The sequence below is a fragment of the Myxine glutinosa genome, chromosome 2 (genome assembly GCF_964187855.1).
Source record: "Myxine glutinosa chromosome 2, kmMyxGlut1.1, whole genome shotgun sequence".
In the NCBI taxonomy this organism is placed as follows: domain Eukaryota; kingdom Metazoa; phylum Chordata; class Myxini; order Myxiniformes; family Myxinidae; genus Myxine; species Myxine glutinosa.
This window is the reverse complement of record NC_136262.1, coordinates 61,051,593-61,068,923: the sequence shown is the minus strand read 5'-3', so window position 1 is coordinate 61,068,923 and position 17,331 is coordinate 61,051,593. Positions and strand designations below refer to the sequence as shown.

Sequence of the window (17,331 nt, the reverse complement as noted above, 5' to 3'; positions counted from 1 at the left end):
TGGCATGTTTTAATGGCACTGCAGCCCCCAGATTTCATTCTCAAAAAGCTACAAGCTACTTTTATCGACTTTTTTTGGGGAGGTAAGCACTGGCTTCGACCTGGTGTGCTCAGCCTGCCTGCTGCTCAAGGAGGACATGGACTGATTGCTGTTTCTAGCAAAGTGATGGCTTTTCGCCTCCTTTCACTTCGTAGGCTGCTGTACACCGACGTCTCGTGGAAAGCGTCGGCTCACTGCCTGCTTCAGCAAGCAGGGAAACTCAACTATGACCAAGAACTGTTCCTTATAGACACCACGAAAGTTGATGTAACACCAGTTCCTCTATTCTATAGGAGTATGCTGGAGGCATGGCAAGCGGTTCCTGTTCGCCGTGACAACAGGAACTATTCTCTTGAGCTGTTTTTAAACGAGCCCATCTTTCTAAACCCCATATTTGAAGGGGTCTGCAGTAACCGTGCTTTTATGCAAAAGTTTATCGACGTCGGATGCATCAAGGTTAAACATCTCAGAACCCCTTTTCCTTACAAGTGGAAGCCAGCTGCTGACATTGCTGTAGCCACCGGAGTTCGATCCATTCGAGTCATAGGAAGGATCTTTTCTGTGATCCTGCGTTTTTTCAAGGGAACCGGGCTAAAATGGGCCCCACAGGCGGAAGCTAGCCCTTCTTTATCCGAATTTCTCTTTCCCAGACTTCTACTTCATTTTCAGGGCTTCACCTCTTTTCATTTGATGGAGAAATCTTGTGTTTATGCTTTGTGTGTTTTTACCCTTGTTCACGATAGACCCGCAGAACCGCAAGCGCACTGGGGGAGAATGTTCCGGACCACTCCTTTCACCACAATCAATTGGCTTACTATGTACAAGGCCCCCATCGCCAAGCGCTCCGGAGACTTACAATGGCGGCTGGCGCACTACATTTTACCATCAAATGTTTTATCGCATCGCATATGTTCCGATAACACGGAATTATGTCCGTTTTGCGGTGCGACGGAAACCATTTCTCACATTTTTGTTGATTGTCCTCGGTTGGCACCCCTTTTTACAGTTTTATCACGTGTGGTCCGGGGGCTTGGCCTAATTTTTACGCATTGTGTTTTTATCTTCGGTTTCACCACTTCCCGCCTGTGTAAAGATGAGTGCCTTTTAGCCAACTATTTGTCTTCTGAAGCAAAACTTGCCATATACTTGTCGAGAAAACACAGGATGCAAAATGCCTGTAATTCTGTTGATGATGCTGTTCACCTCTTTAAAGCCTTCGTCACATCGCGTGTAAATCTTGAGTTTCAATCGAATGATTGCACAGTGTTCTCACAACGGTGGTGTGTCAAGGCATCCTTATGTCAACTGGCTGATGGTTCTCTTACAATGAATTTATGATTTATCTTGTCTCCCATTTTAAACTTGTACAGCCATCGCCTTGAATTGTTTTTTGGGTTTTCACTGTGAACAATGTTTTCCTGGCAACAAACGGGGACAAATGTCGAATGTTTCTCTCTCTCTCTCTCTCCCTCTCCCTCTCTCTCCCCCTCTCTCTCTCTCTCTCTCTCTCTCTCCCCCCCTCTCTCTCTCCAAATTTGTGGGGGGGGGGGGGGGGGGGGTTACAGCTCGACCCGGGGGTAAATGAGTGAACTGATCACCGCTGTAGCCCCAGAAAGCTTGCAACTCCAAAGCTTCATACAGATGGAGCATCTGTAAGATGGAGAACCTACAAGATGGGGCACCTGCAAGATGGATGACCTGCAAGATGAATAACCTGCAACATTGCGTGCCTGCAAGATGGCGCACCTCCAAGATGGAGCACCTCCAAGATGGAGCACCTGCCCATTACGATCGGCCTTTTTCCAACACCTCTGGAGTGGCTCACAAGTCCCCAAGTTCATCAAGGAAAACATATCTGAAAAGTGTTATGATGTAATGCGCTCACAAACATTCCTCCAGCAGTGAACATGGTGACGTGTTACATGGTGCATTCAGAAAGGAACACGGTTGGGAAGGACACGGATGCTCTGTCGCTCCCGGCTACTGGTTGTGCGAGGTTTGTCTCCTGGTCTGTCCATTTGGATCGCATTGGGATCACCAATAAAAAAAAGAAAAAAAAAGTCTCTCTCTCTCTCCCTCTCTCTCTCTCCCCCTCCCTCTCTCCCCCTCTCTCTCTCCCCCTCTCTCTCTCCCCTTCTCTCTCTCCCCCCCTCTCTTTCCCTTTCTCAATTTTTCACTTTATTTAATCAAACGCTTAATTTGCTCTTGATGTGTTCATAGCTCTTGCGTGAGCATTTCCTTTAAAATTGTTTGTGGTTTCTGTTTGTGTCCTCACCTTTGGTTGGTAAAATTTTTATACTTGCTGATTTCTTTTGAATATCCTTTGTTCTTTTTTGGTGTGTTTATGATCCTTATACAATGTTTCTTTGAACTCGTTGCTTGGTTTAACACTGCTTTGTGGAATGGTTTCATACTTTTATAATAAAAGGATACAAAAGTCTCTCTCTCTCTCTCTCTCTCTCTCTGTCTCTCTCTCTCTCTCTCTCTCTCTCTCTCTCTCTCTCTCTCTGTCTCTCTCTCTCTCTCTCTCTCTCTCTCTCTCTCGCCCCCTGCTGGCCGTTCGTGTGTTGGGCGTGGCAAGATGGCGGTTGTGCAGTTCGGGGAGGTGTGAGTTGCTCTGGCTGTCGAGTGTTCCGGCTGTTTTCCCTTATTATTTCAACCTTTCCCTCGCCCCCAAGACCCCCCTGGTGTTCTCATATCATTACTTCATTCGTATTCGTGTTTCCTCCCCTGTGCTCAAACCTTTCCCCTGTATTACCTTTTCCCTCCCTCCCTTCCTTGAGACGAGAGAGAGACAGAGCGCATGCGGTGGGTGATGGTAAGTGAGTTTGTTGCTTTCCATTGCATCCACATGTTCTTATCGCTTCGTGTAAAGTGACGAGAACTGTTTTTTGAATTAACTACATTCTCACTTTGCCGTCGCCATCCTTATCACGGCCCAGGCCGGCATGACGAGCGTCCGTTCTCGCAGTACCGCGTTCGGATCGTTGAGCAGGAAGCATGGCCTCACGTGCGTCCCTCCAGCTCATGTTGCGGTCGAGGCGATTATTATCGCCGTCAGTGAAATTATCGGAGCTGAAAATGTTCTTGCAGCTTCGAGAATGAACAAGAAAGTTGTTGTTTTCGTGCTACAACAAGCAATGGTTGCGAGTGTTGTGGAATCGGGTTTATCCGTCGAGCCCGATATTTTCATCCCAGTTTCACCGTTTGATTCGCCATCAGTAAAAGTTCTGGTTTCCAACATTCCTCCATTTTTGGAGGATGAAAAAGTCGAGCTTGCTCTTCGTAATTTCGGCACAGTCGTGTCCCGCATTTCAATGGTTCCCTTACGGTGCCGTGACGATCGTTACAAACACGTTTATTCCTTCAGGCGTCAATTATTTATGATTTTGAACGAAAACCGTCGTGACCTTGATGTTAAATTCACGATAAAACATGATAACTACAATTATCAAATGTATGCAACAACAGAGGTGTTAACGTGCTATGCCTGTAATCAGCATGGACACCTGCGGAGGGATTGTCCGAATAATCTCCCTGATGCCAATTCAGCGTCCAATCAGAACACCACACCACCTGAAGGACAGGAATTTCTTCCTACGCCTGAAAGACGGGACTCTTCTTCTTCACCTGAGGGACAGGAATCACTTCCTTCGCAAAATGCTCACGCAATTGATACCAAATTAGACAATCAAGTGAAACCCAAGAGGTCTCCATCCTATGCGCAAGTGGTAAGAACACCTGCCAAACAATCACCTGAACCCATTCCCATGGACTCACCTCCTGAGCAGCCCTGCACTCCTGTTGTGAGTACACATGAAACTGTTACTCCCACTGTGCTTGATGAACCGGAGATCCCTCGTGGAGTCGATGAGACCCTCTCCCAACCCCCACCATGCACAGATGCCACAGTTAAAATCGATGCACCGGATGTACAAATTGATTGTGATCTGGAGGTGGCTGTACCTGCAGCATCTGAACAAATTGCTCCTGAAGAACCGCAGGAACTTGTGGTTGACAGCATGGGTTACGAGTCTGATGGAACATCTTCTGTTGCTTCGACCTTAAGCAACACAGGCAGCGATGTTCCTCCTCACAACCTTGAGGTTGATTCCTCAGTATCTCCCGATGCCGTTTACGCCTTCTTACACAAAAGTTTTCGCAAAAAGGGGGTCAAAATTAAAGATCATTTTCTAGTCCTAGAAGATTTCATTCAAGTGGCTCGACTAATGATTTCTAGACTGGATCGGTACAACGTTGCAGACCCTCAACGTCACCGGTTAAGGAAATTTTTAAGTCGTGCTCGGAGCGAACTCAAAGACAATGGCTGATGTCCTGCCGGTGCCCCATCACAATGAAACTACGCATTGCCAGCCTTAATATCAACGGTGGTCGCACGTCTCTTCGTAAAGTGCAAGTTAAACAACTAATCGAGTGCAACAAGGTTGACATCTTGTTGTTGCAGGAAACTCATTCTACTGAAGGTTCTTCAGCTGAGTGGGAGTTGTTTCTTAAAGGGCATTGGTTCTTTAGCAATCTATCAAGCCCAATTGCTGGGATAGCCATCTTCTTTCGGCAAACTCTTCCCTTGACTTCGGTTTCCTTTAAAGAAATTGTGAAGGGATATTTAGCCTGGCTGACTTTCTCTGTTGGTCAGCAGCTTTTCACAATAATCAATGTGTACGCAACAAGTACAAATGCTGAAAGATCTTCCTTTTTTGACTGTCTTGACTCGTATCTTGCTGGTGTTCCCCCTGACCACTTTCTATGTCTTGGAGGAGATTTCAATTGCACACTTAACCCCTCCCTTGATAGGAATGGAGCTGAGCCACATGCAGCCAGTACAAGACCTCTCGTTCGCTCAATCTCAAGATTCAAGCTGACAGACATTTGGAGATTGCAACATCCGATGCAGCAACAATTTACTTGGTGTCGCTGCTCTAACAACTTAGTGTCGCTAGCTCGACTTGATAAATTGTACGTTTCTGACCATTTCCTCAACCTCGTCTTAAACACCTCTATTCTCCCATCTGGGTTTTCCGATCACCACATCATCACTATGCATTTTCAGTTGCCACTCATAAAGGTGGTGAGCCCTTATTTGAAGTTCAACACAACACTTCTTCAAAACAAATTCTTTGTTGCATCCTTTAGGGCCTTTTGGGCACATTACATCACGATGGATAAAGAGTTCTCGTGTTTACGTCAGTGGTGGGACAACGCTAAAGCTCAAATTAGAGTTTTTTGTCAAAATTTCTCACGACACAGTACTCAGGATCACGATGTAAATATAGATCTGGTGAAGACACAAATTCTTCACTTGCAAAACAAAGTGTCATCCTCTCATAATAATGGGCAGCAGCAGATGCTGTATGAAAAGAAAGCCCTGTTAAATGAATTACTGGCCGAACGTGCAAAGGGTGCACTCCTTCGGATGAGAATGACTCATTTGCAACAACTAAATAACCCGAGCAGACTTTTCTTCAAGCTGGAAACTGCCTCAAAAAAACAAAAACAAATATTGTCCTTGCGTTCTGCTGGCGGAAGGATTTTGACTGATCCAAGTGACATCAAACTTACTATTAAGACTTTCTTTTCTCACCTCTACTCCTCTAAGCACACTTTCTCAAACCACATACATTCATTTACCGCATCCTTGCCTACACTTACTGAGACACAGAATTCGACTGCTGAAGGCGAAATAACATTGGACGAACTCACTAGTGTTTTAAAGACCTTGCCCACCAGCAGGGCACCTGGCTTAGACGGGTTGCCAGTGGAATTCTACAGCACCTTTTGGGATTTGCTGGGACCATGTCTACTAATTGTCTTCATAGAAAGTATACAAACTGGTGAACTTCCCTTGAGCTGCAGACGTGCCATCATTTCATTAATCCCTAAAAAGGGAGATCTTCAACTTGTTGAGAACTGGCGCCCGATCTCTCTACTCTGTACTGATTACAAAATCCTGTCTAAGTTACTCGCTAATCGCATAAAAACCTTAATTGGGTACGTTGTATCCCCCGACCAGTCTTATTGTATTCCCGGCAGATCGATATTTGATAATATTTTTTCTGTTCGTGATTTGATTTCGATTTGTCATTGTCAGAATGTTAACACCGGGCTGATCTTTTTAGATCAGGAAAAGGCCTTTGATAGTGTTGACCATTTGTATTTACTTGAAGTTTTGAAGGGGTTCGGGTTTGGTTCCTTCTTTATTTCTTGTATCAAGCTGCTGTATCACAACAACTTTAGTTTGGTGAACATTAACAACAGTTTATGTTCACCTTTTCCTATTCAGCGAGGTATTAGACAAGGCTGCCCTCTTTCCGGGTACCTGTATTCACTTTCTATTGAACCCTTGCTGATTCACTTACGCCACAAACTTTCTGGGTTCATGGTGACACCTCTTGCTAATCCTGTTAAGGTGCTTGCGTATGCTGACGATTTGTGTGTGATTGTTAACACTCAGTCTGACATTGCTGCCCTCACAAGTGCTCTATGTGAATTCAATTTGGCATCTTCTGCTACTGTCAATTGGAGTAAGAGTAAAGCCTTGTGTCTTGGTCCTTCTGGGTTATTTATCCCACCTTCCCTGCCTAATGCTTTGCAGTGGAGGTATGATGGCGTTAAACATCTCGGTGTGTTTCTTGGAAATGAGACCTTTTCCTTAAAGAACTGGGATCAGATGGTTGATCACATCTCCCATATCCTTAATTGTTGGAAAAGATTGTCCAGCCTACTGTCTTATAGAGGTCGAGTGCTGATAATTAATAACTTGGCTGCTTCCAAACTCTGGCATCGGATGACTGTCTTACAACCGCCCAAATCGCTAGTCATTAACTTGCAGCGTATCCTTGTTAATTTTTTCTGGAACGGTATGCACCGGCTCCGAGCTGATCTTCTAAGTGTCCCCTTGGATAAAGGAGGTCAAGGACTTGTGGACATTACCAGTAAAATACTGGCTTTTCGACTAACCACCTTGCGCCAACTTCTCTACAAGGAAGTCCTGTCTTGGCGGCCCCTGGCTTCTTGTTTGTTGCAGCAAGCGGGTAAGCTCAGGTGTGGCCCCGAGCTCTTTCTACTCGATCTGCAGCGAATAGACATCTCCTTGCTGCCCTCCTTTTATCGAAGTCTCGTGAATGCCGGTCAGTGCCTCCTCCCAGTACGAAACAAGGATACATATAAATTTTGGAATTTAATGTGTGAACCCGTTTTCTACAACAGCCTATTTTGCCATGATTGCCAAAGTAGGTCCCTAATTCAATCTTTTATCGAATCTGGTTTTTTTCTTGTCAAGGATTTTGTTAATCATACTTATTCTGGATGGCAGACCCCCAACCAGATTTCGGAAGTATGCAACGTTACCTCAGCCCGACTAATTGGACAACTTCTTCGTTCAATTGTTAAAGTGTTCATCTCTTTTAATTTATCATGGCCTCTACTGCATGATGTTCAGAACACAAAAACAATGCACCCTGACTTCCCTGATTTTTGTTTTTCTGGTGCTCCTTCCACAAAGCCTCTACAAGCCTGTGCAAAGGCTACTTTGTATGTGCAATGTCTTAATGTTGTCATCTCTGCTAACCCCAATAGCCCACTGACCACCCACTGGAAAGAGCTTCTACCTGCAGGGGCTCCATCCTCTCCTACCTGGTCGTCAATGTACGCGTTACCTGTGTCTAAACGTGCTGGTGATATACAGTGGAGGCTTGCACACTATTCTTTGCCTTCCAACGCGTTTCTTAAACGACTGAACCTCGTGACATCTGATGACTGCCCTTTTTGCCATCACTCCGAGGTCACTTTCCATGCATATGTCGGATGCCAAAGGCTGGCTCCACTTTTTCAACTCCTGAAATATGTCTTCCAGAATTTCGGTTTTTGTTTTTCTTCTTATCTTTTTGTGTACTGCATGCCTGTGTCTAACGAGAATGTCGGTTCTCAAATCGTTAATTTTTTACTTGCCGAGGCGAAACTCGCGATATATATTATGCGGAAGAGTCGGGTCTCTGGGACAAGCTCACCGGAATGCAGAATTTTGTTAGCCTTTAAAGGCCTTGTGTCTGCCCGCCTTAAAATTGAATTTAATTTTTACCGAGAGAGTTCTCGGCTTGATCACTTTGTTCAAAAATGGTGCAAAGCTGAAATCCTGTGCAAGGTGGAGGGAGATGAACTTTTTTTGCTGCTCTAATTATAATTAATGTCATGTTTTTCAATTCCTTGATTTAATTATTTTGTTGACTGCTATTGAATTACTTGGTTTGTTGTGCTTTTTTTATACTTTTGTAATAAAAGACCTTAAAAGTCAAGTCTCTCTCTCTCTCTCTCTCTCTGTCTCTCTCTCTCTCTCTCTCTCTCTCTCTCTCTGTGTGTCTCTCTCTCTCTCTCTCTCTCTCTCTCTCTCTCTCTCTCTCTCTGTGTCTCTCTCTCTCTCTCTCTCTCTCTCTCTCTCTCTCTCTCTCTCTCTCTCTCTCTCTCTCTCTCTCTCTCTCTCGCACGCGCATGCGCCACGCACACGCTAACAGACATTAGACAACACAACACTTGACTTCAGACAAACATAGCAGGTGACCTTCGGGCAAGTGAAGTAACTTCCCAAGGCACTCTGGGTACCAGTGATGCCACATTGGGGCGCTATTTTTCTCTCTGCAGTAATTTGTGCAATAAAGGAGGAATCTCAAACATATCCCTCATTTCATGGATTTCAGCCCACAGGGTTTATCTGTGCTCCATCTTCTAAATTCTGAGCATTAAGCAAGGAATCAGCATGTACCAATGTACCATTTTCAGCCACGATCATAATCAAACCATTGACCTCCCAGACTCAGAACGGATGCTCAAACCACACTGTCACTGAGCATTTTGTTTGAATGAACGACCAATTTAATGCTTATCTTTACCTCATTAAGAATTTGCTGAGCTCCTCTTGTCATTAGTACAAGAAGCCACATCGGTATGCCAACTACAAATGTTGAGACATTTTGTATTCATTTGAATTTGCGAAAAAAATGATTTAAAAAATAACACATAGTTGTTTTATAGCCCAGGACAGCTCTCCCAAACAAGCCTGTGGCACGAAGACAGCCAGCCGATCTCCCAGGAGTGACGCCGAGATCCCCCACATTCAAGATGGTACACCCCTGCCTTCCTGAAGCCAATGCCACGAGAGGGAGCGGGCAAGGGAGAGAGGGGGAGACAGAGACAAGAGGGAGTGGGCCAGTCCATAGGGACCAATCAGCATACTGACCATGGCTGCGCTAGTGCGCTGCCCTGACAAATCCGGGGCAGCAGGGAAGAGTGGGGAAGATTTGGCTCCTGACTTGTCTTGGGAGATACAACCACCGCATAGAGGCAACCCTGATAGGTGTTGTTGTTGTTGTTGTTGTTGTTGTTGTTGTTGTTATGTGCTCCTTTCGTATACTCACATATTTTTTATTGCTTCGTGAAATATTACTATATATAATTTTGTGTATTCCTTCCATGCCTTTCTAAAGGATTCCTGCTGTTGTAGAATAATAAATGTTACTGTGAACTGTGCCATTAAGCTCCCATTCCTGCTTCTTCCTCTTCTTCTTCCTTTAAGAGGGCTTTTAAATCAGGCATTTTAGAGATTAAACGGACACAAATGTATTCTTCTACATAAAATTGTTCCAACCAAGTAAATCTATTATTAGCTTTCAAAAGGTACCATCTAATATACATAAAATAAAGTTAGTTTTTGAACTATGTATGCATGTATGTGTGGATGGACTGCCTTTACCCCATTGGTTGGACAGCTGGTTCAACACCACCCACAATCGTAACCTGAAAAGAAAAATCATATGTGCACCATTTTGTGAAAGCACATTGGCATCAGGCCTCTGGTGTGTACCCTGGTTAGAATAGGTACACCGTATTCCTGCGTGTCGTAAGAGGCGACGAAGAGGGTTGGCGTCAGGAAGGGCATTCGGCCATTAAAAACATTGCCTTAAAAAGAGAACCATGACAATTACAACTACATATGGGCAGGGTACAGCCCGAAGTGGAGATCGGTTTCTGAGGTTTGGGACATGGAATGTAGGGACAATGACAGGGAGATCAGGAGAAGTGGTGGAAGTATTGGTCAGAAGAAAAGTGGACATATGTTGTGTGCAGGAGACGAGATGGAAGGGAAGTGGTGTGAGAATGGTGAAGGGTAGGCAGGGACATAAATACAAGTTTGTGTGGCAAGGGTGCCTGGAGGGCGTGAATGGTGTTGGTGTCCTGTTTTCTGAGGAGTTTGTAGACAGTGTGGTGAGCACCATTTGTTTGTCTGCCACATAAGGGTGAAAGGTGCGAGGAGAGATCGGCGGGTGAAGTACCAACTGAGAATGAAGGTGTGGAGGTTGAAAGAGGTGACAGAAAGGGAGGCATTAAGAGAGAGGCTGAGTAGGGTAGAGGATGATGTGGTTGAGCTTGAACGTGGTTGGATGTCAATGAAAGATAGTCTGTTGGGAGCCGTTGGTGAGGTATTTGGATGGACAAATGGACCACCGAGGCACTCGGAAACATGGTGGTGGGATGATGAAGTTGGAAAGAGGATTGACGAGAAGAGGAAAAAGTTCAAAGAGTGGCAGAAGGCGAAGGGTACGGGAGCAGAAAAAGCAGAGCATGAAAGTTATAAGGCAGCCAAGAAGGCTGCAAAGAAAGAGGTAGCAAAGGCGCAGGAGGCATGTAGGAAAATGTTCGGAGAACGCTTGGATTCGGAAGAGGGTCAGAGAGCAGTATTCAGGATTGCAAAGCAGATAGCGAAAGAGAGGTGTGATGTTATGGGGGTGAGTTGCTTGAAGGATGAAGTGGGACAAATTGTTGTGGACTCAGATGGAATTAAAGGAAGATGGAAAAGATATATGGAAATGCTGTTGAATACAGAGAATGAATGGGATGGCAACATAGAGAGTAACCCAGTTTTAGGACTGGCAGAGAAGATAACTGAGAAGGAAGTTGAGGAAGCGATAAAAGCAATGAAGAGTAGAAAAGCGGGAGGGCCGACAGGAGTTGTGGGAGATATGTTGAAGGCAGCAGGAAGTTGGGGTGTGAAGAGAATGACAGAGATCTGTAATCTGGTGGTGAAAGAAGGCCGCATTCCAGTGGTTTGGGAACTGAGCACCCTCGTCCCTCGATACAAGGGGAAAGGTGACACTCTGGAGTGTGGCTCGTACCGAGCGATAAAGTTATTGGAGCATGGAATGAAGGTATTGGAAAGGGTGTTGGAGAGGAGGATAAGGAAGAAAGTGAAGATCGACGAAATGCAGTTTGGATTTATGCCAGGAAGAGGAACGACAGACGCGCTCTTTATTGTGAGGCAGTTGCAGGAGAAGTACATGGAGAAGAGGAAGAAGTTGTTTCTTGGGTTTGTTTATCTGGAGAAAGTATTTGATAGGGTTCCACATGAAGTATTGACATGGGCATGGAGGAAGTTAGAAGTGGAGGAATGGTTGATCAGAGTAGTGATGGCAATGTACAAAAGAGCGTGCACAGCTGCACGGACGAAGGACGGGAACAGTGGTGAGTTTGAGGTGAAGGTGGGAGTGCATAAGGGGTCGGTACTAGGTCCACTACTATTTGTAGCTGTGATGGAGGTACTGGCTCAGAACGTAAAGGAGGGTTTACCGTGGGAGTTGTTGTATGCAGATGATCTGGTGTTGATTGCGGAAAGTATGGATGGACTGAAGGAAAAGATGAACAAGTGGAAGGAATGTATGGAGACAAAAGGTCTGAAGGTGAATATAGGAAAGACGAAGGTGTTGGCAAGTGGTAAATCATGTGGTGAGGTGGAAAGTACTGGGAAGTGGCCATGTGCTCTGTGCAGGAAGGGTGTCGGAATGAACTCCATTCAATGTACAATGTGCGCTGAGTGGGTTCATCAAAAATGTAGTGGTCTGAGAGGGTCATTAACCAGTGTGGCAGCTACATTCAAATGTAAGGTGTGCACAGAGGGAGCTGCAGATGGAGGAGGAAATGTTGAGTCGGATCTTGGAGACGGCGTGAAGCTGGAAGGTGTGAAAACATTTTGCTACCTCAGAGACATGCTGAATGGAGAAGGTGGATCAGACTCGGCAACGGTTGCAAGAGTGAGATGTGCATGGAAGAAGTTTTGGGAACTGAGAGGCGTGCTGACGAGGAGGGGAGTGTCGTTGAAGCTGAAGGGAAAGGTGTATGCTGCATGTGTGAGAAGTGTTATGATTTATGGGAGCGAGACATGGGTCATGCATGTCGAGCAGCAACGAAGGCTGGAAAGGGTGGAAATGCGAATGGTTCGGTGGATGTGCAGAGTATCGTTGAGAGAGAGGAAGACAAATGATGAATTGCGAAAGATGATGGGAATAGAGCCTGTGATTGATGCTGTGAAGAGGAACAGGTTGAGATGGTTTGGTCATGTGTTGAGGAAGGATGAAAGTGACTGGTTGAGAAGAGTGATGGAAATGAATATAGAAGGAAGTAGAGGATGGGGAAGACCGAGAAAGACTTGGCTAAAGATGGTGGAAGAAGAAATGCGGGCAAGGGGGTTAACAAGGAGTGATGCAGAAAATAGGGCAAAATGGAGAAGATTGTCATGGGGACCGCAAGGCTAACCCCCGCTCTAGCAGGGAAAATGGCCTTAAAATGCATGTTGTTGTTGTTGATCACGGCAGCAGTCTGTGGCTTACACACCACGCAAATAAAGGGATGAGCGATCATACTATGTTGGAGCTAAGGCTTATGTCGGTATGTATATCCACTCTACACCCATTTGTTGGACAGCTGGCCCAAATGCACCAACAATTGTAACCTGAAAAAAAAATCATGTTTGTCATTTTGTGAAAGCGCATTGGCCTGAGGCCGCAAACCCCTGTACTGGTGTCAGCCCATGGCCCAGTGCAATTGGTATTAGTCAGGTTCACTATGTTAACAAATATAATTTCGTTCAAAATTTTGGTAGATTAGCAAAACTATACATTTTTGGAATATTCAGAGCATGAGGAATCCAAAAATTAATGTTTACATTTGCGTAGACACCTTTGCGTAAATGACACTGAGGACAGTGATGAAGATCGTCAGGTTCACTATGTTAACAAATATAATTTCTTTCAAAATTTTGGGATTAGCAAACCGTACATTTTTGGAATCTTCAGAGCATGGAGAATCTGAAAATCAATGTTGGCATTTGCACAGACACCTGCATGGCCGCCATTTTGGATTTTGAAAATGGCCGCCATAAAATACATATTTTGTGCGATCTCGGCTTCTAGTCAACCTAGAGACTTAATTAAATATGCTAATCCTATGTTTTCTGGGTCAAGGAATCCAATAAAGGCCTCAAAATAGTGCTCAGGATTATAGAAAAGCAACAAACAAAGGTAATTGAAAACCATTGTCTTTATATTTGTGATATAACTGTATTACATAATACATGATATTGCAAGTCCTTTGAAGTTATAGGTTGTTATAGGAAGTTATAGGTAGTATCAGATTGAACTATAAGTCCTATACACAGGATCTACGAGGTCTATACCGTTCAGGAATATGCTTTTACAGATCTTCATCACTGTCCTGAGTGTCATTTTCGCAAAGGTGTCTACGCAAATGTAAACATTAATTTTTGGATTCCTCATGCTCTGAATATTCCAAAAATGTATCGTTTTGCTAATCTACCAAAATTTTGAACGAAAAAACATAGTGAACCTGACTATATTATCCGTTCTATATAAACACGATATATTCTATACCTCTAGATTAGAGTCTAGACTCTGGTGCATCCCAACACACATTGTTGCATGGATGATATCAATGGTAAATGTAACTATTGTACAAAAAAAAACATTCTAAAACTACAGTATGTGTGGGGTGAATTCACATGTGACATGCATGAGACATTTATATTAGGGTTAATATTGTCTGATAAATTAAAAGAATATTAATTTATAATATAATATTTAGTGAAAAAAATAGCCTTCAAGTAGAAAAAAATTATAATTATATAATTCAATCTTACCTCAAGAATGGCTTTCTTATTCAATAGTGTGTCGAGTTGTTGCTGAAGTTCGTCAATCCGTTCCTGTGAAAATGTTTGTATTTAAATGAATTAAACATGGTTGTTTTAAAGTCTATTTCTTTGATAAGCTGAGATACACATCACTGATAAATTTAACTGCCATTTTGTGTTTATTTGTTTAACACAAGATGGGTAAGGATGTGTATACATACATATGTGTATGTATATATATATATATATATATATATATATATATATATATATATATATATATATATATATTGTTGGGGTTTTGAGAACCCTGCACTGTGTAAATTGTTGTGAATATACCCTTTGTAAATAATTCTCTTTGTAAATACCTCCATTTCATTGGTAAGATCAAAGGTCGTTCCCTAGTCAGTCCATGAACATCACGTAGCGAACCATAGGCCCTCTTCATAGTTATTTCATTATTATGTGTTTCAGGTAAGGCTGTGTTTCCAATAGTTTGACTCTACGTTGCATTAATCAAATAAGATAGGTCCCCTTCGTTCCCTTCAAAAGCAGTACGAATGGTTTTCTATCCCGCAAGACGCCATTGTCCATGTGCTCCATCTCGGAGAAGAAGGGGGGAGGAGCCGCCAGATCACGGGCATGGCACGTCGTCATCATCGGAGGTGGAGTCAGCCGCCCTAACCACTAACCAGCACCGCGGTGAGCGAACCGGTAGGCGTGCCCTCGCAGCCCGCAGCTTTATACGGCCGACACCAATATAAGCGCGAAGCGAAGCCTTTTTACGAGTTGGAGTTGGAAGGAGAGTCGGTGAGAAGGAGAGTCAGTTGAGTGAGGGAGCTGTAGTGAGGGGTTCCGAAGAAAGTTGAGTGAGTGGGACGAACAAGTACGAGGGCCGGTGAGAAGGCATGAGAGACGAGCTGTGCGGAGCTGTTTCAGAAAGCCCTGCCATGTGAAACCGAATACGTGGAGTCACGGGCTGCTCGCTTCCAGCGTGGAGCTGGAGTGGACCTCTTTGCTGTGCTTTCCCGCCCGAACCTTCCAGCCCTGCTGTTCTGCACGGACCCTTCTCCTTCGTCCAGCCATTCCTGCCTGCAATTTCCCTTTGTCGTGTAAGTCCGTGGTCTGTCCTTTGTGTTGTCTGGGATTCCATAATTAAGACTGTTTAAGACTTGCCCTGTGTATCTGCTTTCTCTTCTGTAAATTACTTTCGTTTCCCTTTCTTTGGTTTTGTGTAAATAATTAATAAATACCTGTTCCTCCTTATTCTTTGGTTTCATTCTCATCCGATCACTTTCGTCGCTTCCTTCATTTGAGTATCTGTGGCGCGATTTTGGCCGAACCGCTTTTAATCAGGTTTAGTCCATTGCTAACGGCTCGGATTCCGGATTGCTAAACCGCTCGGCAAACTCTATCTTGTCCGGGATTCGAGCGGGACTATCCACCTGCTTTGTGGCGGGATTGGCGGAGGTGTCCGGGAATCCCTTGACCAATCACCTTGGCCAATCCCATCCCACAAAGGAGCGGGGTAGTTCCAGGAACGGAGAAGGCCAGCTTAGCAAGACAAGGGGATTAACCCCCCCTTGCTAAGGGGAGTGCCGTACCCCGGATCCGTAACAATATATTACATTAATGAACAGGATTAAATAATTTAATTTATATGTGTGGGAAAATTACCTGCCCAGACCAGGAATCGAACCCAGGTCCTCTGGAAAACCGTACCAGTGCTCTGCTATCTGGGCGACCCTAACTGAGCATGCAATTTTCCCCACACATATGATTGCCACTCTCTTTCCGTCAATGCTTCCGGCGCACTCACTTTCAACCATCAGAGCTGTTCATTAATCTAATTGCTTCACTATGCCCCCATGGTGTTTATAATAGAGGACATGGATTTGTCCCCCCCATTGGAGGAAGACCCTCTCGTGTTCAGGCCGTTGGTGCTCTTATGGTTGGCAGCGAGTGCCCTGGAAGCATTGACAGAAAGAGAGTGGCAATGATATGTGTGGGAAAATTCCATGCTCAGTCAGGGTCGACCAGATAGTTCAGATGGCAGATAATTGGTATGGTTTTCCAGAGTACCTGGGTTCGATTCCTGGTCTGGGCATGTAATTTTCCCACATATATGAATTATATATATATATGTATATGTATGTATTGTTACGTGCTCCTCCCCGACCCCCTGGTCGCGGTGTACCTCCGAGCCCCGAGAGGAGTCACGGAAGAAAAATGTGTTATTCTGTGTGTCAAAGATCAATGGAGAAGCCACCCCAATTGTTACTCACAAACAAATATTGTATTAAGATCACACAAGAATAACAGTACAACAGCCCTGGTGTTGGGCTAGCGGCTAGGGTGCCGGCTTAGGATCCTAGGATCCTGGGTTCGAATCCCAGTCGATCGCTGAATTAACGCCAGGGGGGTTGACTCAGCCTGTCATCCTTCCGAGGTCGGCTAATTGAGTACCAGCTCACTGGTAATTCCCTGTTTGTCGTTAAAGGTGGCAAAAAGGGTTGGCGTCAGGAAGGGCATCCGGCCGTAAAACATTGCTTCAAAAAGGGGACTGAAAAAACAACAACAACCACGGTTCCCGAAAAAGGCCAACCCCCGCCTTGCGGGGAAAAATGGCCTCTAAAGGTGGTTATATATTTTATTTATAACAATAGTATTCAAAAGGACAATCAATATGTCCTATGATGGTACCATCAGTTTTGTAATATATAACTCACTGTGCTCCAAGTGAGTGTAACAAGAACATTCCCCAATGTCTCTTATTCCCGGCTTCAAGACGAAATTGATTCGCTCCAGCGATCGCAAGAACGATGTCCAATCGAGACCAGAATCCCGTGCGGATGGCAAGTAGTCACACATCCGAAGCTGTACAAAGGCGCCCTCATGGCAACTGGGAAATCCAAAGGCGCCCTACAGGCGACTGAGAGATCACACCCTCGGGTATGGACGAATTAGCCTTCAAAAAGCCACGTCACACACACGCCCCAGATCGATGTCTGAATGCGGTGAAAATGTTCGAAAAGAAACGAAACTGCGAGCGAAGAACAAGTCATGCGTGAGTCAAAATGGCCGACGGCTCGTACTTGAGTCGTAATGACACGACGATGATTCCTCGGAATCTAACGCCAAACCTGACACACAGGTTCATCAGTCACAGCGATAACACCGCTTTCGCAGGAATTCCTTCCCCAGGAAACCCGAAAGTTCACTAGCGACTGTAGTTCGACAACGTTCGCTCAAGACGAAGAAGCGACTCGCTTCTTCTCCGACTTCACTCGCTCCGCCCTTTTTCT

At 44.7% G+C, this 17,331-nt stretch overlaps 1 protein-coding gene across 1 annotated transcript in view; it reads right to left on the bottom strand.

Annotated features, from left to right (window-relative positions):
- LOC144891045 (uncharacterized) overlaps positions 1-14,086 on the bottom strand; it is a 99,093-nt gene extending 85,007 nt beyond the window's left edge. The window contains exon 1 of the transcript XR_013622676.1: positions 14,036-14,086. The gene's annotated coding sequence lies outside the window, so the exon portion shown is untranslated. The remainder of the gene's footprint in view (positions 1-14,035) is intronic.
- Between the last annotated feature and the right edge of the window lie 3,245 nt (positions 14,087-17,331).